Source organism: Equus quagga, chromosome 18 (genome assembly GCF_021613505.1).
Source record: "Equus quagga isolate Etosha38 chromosome 18, UCLA_HA_Equagga_1.0, whole genome shotgun sequence".
Taxonomy (NCBI): domain Eukaryota; kingdom Metazoa; phylum Chordata; class Mammalia; order Perissodactyla; family Equidae; genus Equus; species Equus quagga.
In genome coordinates this window covers 47933353-47938160 of record NC_060284.1, presented here as the reverse complement: position 1 = coordinate 47938160, position 4808 = coordinate 47933353, and the positions used below count along the sequence as shown (strand labels likewise).

The following is a 4808-nucleotide window of genomic DNA, read 5'->3' as shown; positions in this document are numbered from 1 at the left end:
GGGGGGAAGCTTCTGCAACTCAGGATGGGATTTTGATGAGCTACCTGTCCTCACAGTGGAGCTGAGGAAGCTAAGGGAGAGCCACTGGCGCTCAATGAAATCACGTTCATTCTGACAAAGAGGCCAAGAGCCAAAGCCTTTCCTTCAGAGGGACCCCAACTCAATCTCTTGATACAAGGTAGGCACTGTGTAAGAAATTCAACATAAAGAATGTTGCCATTAACTCTATGTACACACAGCAACTTATGAAATTAGGGACCTTTCTCCTGGGTAACAATTTAGAGCCCTCCTGGCAGAGAAAAAAAAATGTAACTTTGATGTTATGGGACTCTCCCCACTGCTACCTGAACCATTATATACAATATACCAAAATCTCCCCAAAAACTCTTTATTGAGAATAAATGTACTCCAAAGATATGCATATACCTTAAGACAAAGTTTCAGTTATCTCAAGTAAAAGCTTGACTCCCCAGATATAAGTTTTCCATCTACACAAACAAGAACGTCAAAGGACAGAAGCCCTGCTGGTCCAGCTCAGACTGCCTCCCTGAAAGGAAGAGAAAAGTCAGCATTCTCTGCTCCCCACCCCATCCCCTTCAATGGCAGGGTCTCCCTCTGAGACAACACCTCTGGGGATTTCAGACACAGCGCCATTCTTGGTAAGCAGTCCCAGCATCCTCGTGGCTGCCTGGCTTGCTTCCTTGCTGGCTGCCTAGCCAAGTTACTCACGTTGAAAGGTTAGGGTAGACAACAATGGCCACTCTCATCTGCCCTGGAGGGCTGCTGGGCCAAGCCAGGAGTCTACTTTAGGAGGATTTAATAATCTTAACTTTATTTCCTGGAGAGGTTCAGGTTCCTAACCCACCTACCAAATATCCTGAATACTGTCACGGCACAAATGATTACATAGTCTTTATAAACGCTTACTGTAATAAGCGCACTTGAAGCACTCCACTGTTTGTGTGTTAGAACTCCATAAACAAAGTTAAAAAGGCAGCAGGATCCTACTTAAGACCAGGATTTGGTCTCCCTGCAGAAGCCTTCCTCCGGACAAAAAGGAGCGGGGAAGGGGACTGAGCTGGTCCCTCCCGCGGGGTCCAGCCCTAACCGTCGGTTCTAGAGAGGATAGGACAATTCGCGTTCTCCCGAGGAGCTCGCCTGGCATCTCTCCGGAACTCCTCCCTGACTTCGAGGCAGCGCCGTTTTGTTTTCTCGCCGCCGGCGTTCTGTGTTTAGGCGTCCCGGCTCCCAACCTGGACCCGCCAGGTTCGTCACCCTCCTCCGACTCCCCTCCCACCTTCGCGATCTGGACAGCGACACCTCCCGGGGCAGTCGCGCCGCTGAGCCACCCGCTGCACCGCTAGCGGTCAACTGACAGTCATGGCTTTTAGCCTACACCGTAAGCAAGTTTCGCTCCTAAAAGGGGAGGAACCAGGTCACAGACACCGTATTCCTGAGAAGTTTCCGAGAGAAGCGCAGCGCACAAGTCATTCGCTTGGATCACTCTGCTGCTCACGGTGCCCACAGTCTAGTGTGAGTTCAAGACAAGCTGAGGATCTCCGCCCTCTCCTCAAAACCGCTGCCTTGGCCCCGACCCTGGGAAGCGCCCCTCCTCTTCCCGCCTGACACATGCCCCTGACCGCTGCGTCTCCAACTGCGCCTTCCGAAACCGCCGCATTCGAATCCGCGCTCCGCCGGCCGGCGAGAGAGCGCGCGCCCGCGGGAGCGCTGGGGCGAACCCGGAGACCGCCAGCGAGGAGGGGGCGGCGGGGGCCCAGGGAAGCAACTGAAGGCCCGCATCCCACACTCCTCGGCCGCCCCGCCCGCGCCCGGCCAGCGCGCAGCCCGCGGGAGTCGCGCAGCAGGAACGCGCCGAAGTTTGCCAAGCCCCGGCCGAAGCCTCCGGAAAGTTGCAGCTCCCTCTCGGAGCGTCTCGCCTGGTCCTCGGGGGCGGGGTGTGCAGAGGGGCTATCGTCGCCGGAGCTGGAGGGGAAGAAAGCACCGGGTCCCGGCACCTGTCCGCCCCATCCCTCCGAACCCCACGCCCCCTCCAGGCTCGGCGAAGACTTGAGCTCCACTCGGCGGGGACAGACCCTCGAGGGCAGAGCGCGCGGCTCTCTGGGGCCGCCGCATCCTCGCACCTTTAGAGGAGGGGGCTGTGGACTCACCTGGGCGGCGGAAGAGGAGACGACGGAGGCAGGTCTTTGGCGTGGGCAGCCCCCAGCAGGAGCGGCGCGGACACTACAGCCCCCAGGCAGCTGCACCGAGTGAGCCGTCGTGCCGCCGCCCCCTCCGTTCTTATACGGCCTGGCCACGCCTCCGCCCGCCGCCCCCGCCCCTGCCCCTAAGCCTGCCCTCCCCGGGGAGCGAGGGGCGGGGCGGGGCGGAGCCAGTGCCCAAGGGATCCTTCCGCCTGGGCGCTGACGGCGAGGTCAAGAAGAAAGGTGCCCTCTGATTGGCTCTTTGGGTGAATGGTTGCCGAGAGACGAGTAAATCTTCGGCGGCCGGCAGGGGCCGGGGTGCCAAAAGAGGCAGCACTGCGCAGGCGCGATAGAGAGGGGCTGCGTCGTCACCCCCTTAACTTCGGAGTTCCTGGGACTTCCTCTTTTTCTACTTTCCACTACGCTCTTTTCCTATCACGTAACTTTTCCTCTCAAGCTTTCCCCGTGTCTATCTCACTCCCTCGCAGGCCTGTTTTGCTTTTCTTTCTCTGGGGATTTTCGCGTTGATTCTCTCCAGAAGTGGGGAGTGAAACCCCCAGGTCTACCTTCCGCGCGTATTTTGAAGTCGGAAAAAACTTATGGTTTCTGAGCCAGGGGAACTTTCCTGATTCCCCAAGGAATTTGGCTGGAGGTCACTGGGGAAAGTGCCTGCGCAGTTGGTTCTCTGGCCGCAGTTACCACCTGTGTGCAGTTAGTGGGTCTAAAGCCCTCGAGGAATCCATCACCAACCTGGCAACCGCGACAGCTTCCGCCCTCCTCGGAATGGCACAGCGCTTCGTGGTGTATGTTATATAACATGCAGGCGGGGCTTGGACACCATCCATTCATTCCATAGCAAGTGGTGTAGAGTCCAGGTTCTAAATTCAGATTAACCTGAGTTGAGCTCTCCATTCACCGCCTATCTGTAAAGCCTGGGGCAAGTAACGTAACCGTCTATAAATCTCCTCTTCCTTACCTGTATGATAGGACTAAAAATAGAACGGCTTCGTAGGGTTATATAAGTATTAAATAATAAAATGGAAAGCTGTTAGTGCAGTGCCTGATATTAGTGTGTGGTAAATGTTATTTAATCAAATACTAGCCGTTTTCATGTATCAAGAAACATTTATGAAGCTTGGGGTGGTGGGGAAAAAAGATTACTTCCCAGATGCACTTCTTCCCTACCCTGCCCCTCCCTCCCTGCCTGAAATAAGCGCCATTCTCAGTGTCTGCCAGGATATAAAGAGTTCTCAAATATATGCCCGCCTTGGGGAGGGGGAGGTCTCCTGGAACATCAATGAGGTAGGATATCAGTATGAGTGCTTGTAGAGAAAGCCACAGTGACTCTCTTATTGGACATGAAATCAGGATATATGGTCTCGTTTGTGAGGTATAAATTCAGTGAGGTGCACAAAGCTTGTGTGTACAGAATGATGAATTTCTACATATGTGTACACCCACTTAACTGCCGCCTGGATCAAGATATAGAGCGTCTCCAGCTTCCTCATGCCCCTTCCCATTTAATGTCCCACAATGGTAACCACTATTCTGATCTCTATCACCATAGGGTAGTTTTACCAATGTTTGAACTTGATATGGATGAATTACACAGTACTTGCACTTTTGTATCTGGCTTCTTTCACTCAACAGTGTGTCTATGAAATTCATCCACATTGTTGCATGTAACAATGGTTCATTTTTTTCCATTGCTGTGTATTATTTCATTATGTAAATATTCCATAATTTATCTACTCATTCTACTGGTGCTATTGGGTTGCATCAAGTTTTTCCCTATCATGGATAAAGCTGCTACAATCTGTTTTTCCCCAGCTTTATTGAAATATACTTGACAAATAAAAATTGTATATATGTAAAGCATACCACATGCTGTTTTGATATACATATACATTGTGAAGTGATCACCACAACCTAGCTAATTAACATATCTATCACGTCACATAGTAACGTTTTGTGTATGTGTGTGTATGTATGTGTGGTGAGATGCCTAAGATGAACTCTCAACAAATTTCAAGTGTATTATACAGTATTAACTGTAGTCACCATGCCTGTACATTAGATCCCCAGAATTTATTCATCTCACATAACTGAAGCTTCGTATCCCCTGACCTACAAACATTCTTATGCGTGTCTTTTGGTGGACATAGCATTTATTATGTTGGGTATATACTCAGGACTGAAATTGCAGGGTCATAGAGTATAGACGTATTAAGCTTTAAATATATTGTCAAACAGTTTTCCAAAGTGGTATAACGATTTATACTCCAACCAGTGAAAGGAGATTTCCTGTTGCTCCACATCCTTGCTAGTATTGGTATGTCAGTCTTTTTAATTTAAAAAAAAGGTGATGTGTATTTCATTGTGATATAAATTTACATTTCTCTAGTGGTCACTGATGTTGAGCAACTTTTTTTGGCTTATTGGCCATTTTGCTACCCTTTTAGTGAAGTGTCTGTTCAAATCTTTTGCCTGTTTGTAGGGAGTTGTCTGTCTTAATGATCTATGAGTTCTTTGCATATTCTAGATGAGTCCTTTGTCCAATATATGTATTACAGATACCTTCTCCTAGTCTGTGGCTTTCTTTTCCGT

General features: G+C 50.4%; 1 protein-coding gene across 1 annotated transcript in view; it reads right to left on the bottom strand.

The window, feature by feature from the left end:
• TENT5C (terminal nucleotidyltransferase 5C) overlaps positions 1-3851 on the bottom strand; it is a 23269-nt gene extending 19418 nt beyond the window's left edge. Inside the window, exon 1 of the mRNA XM_046645819.1 lies at positions 2169-3851. The gene's annotated coding sequence lies outside the window, so the exon portion shown is untranslated. The remainder of the gene's footprint in view (positions 1-2168) is intronic.
• Between the last annotated feature and the right edge of the window lie 957 nt (positions 3852-4808).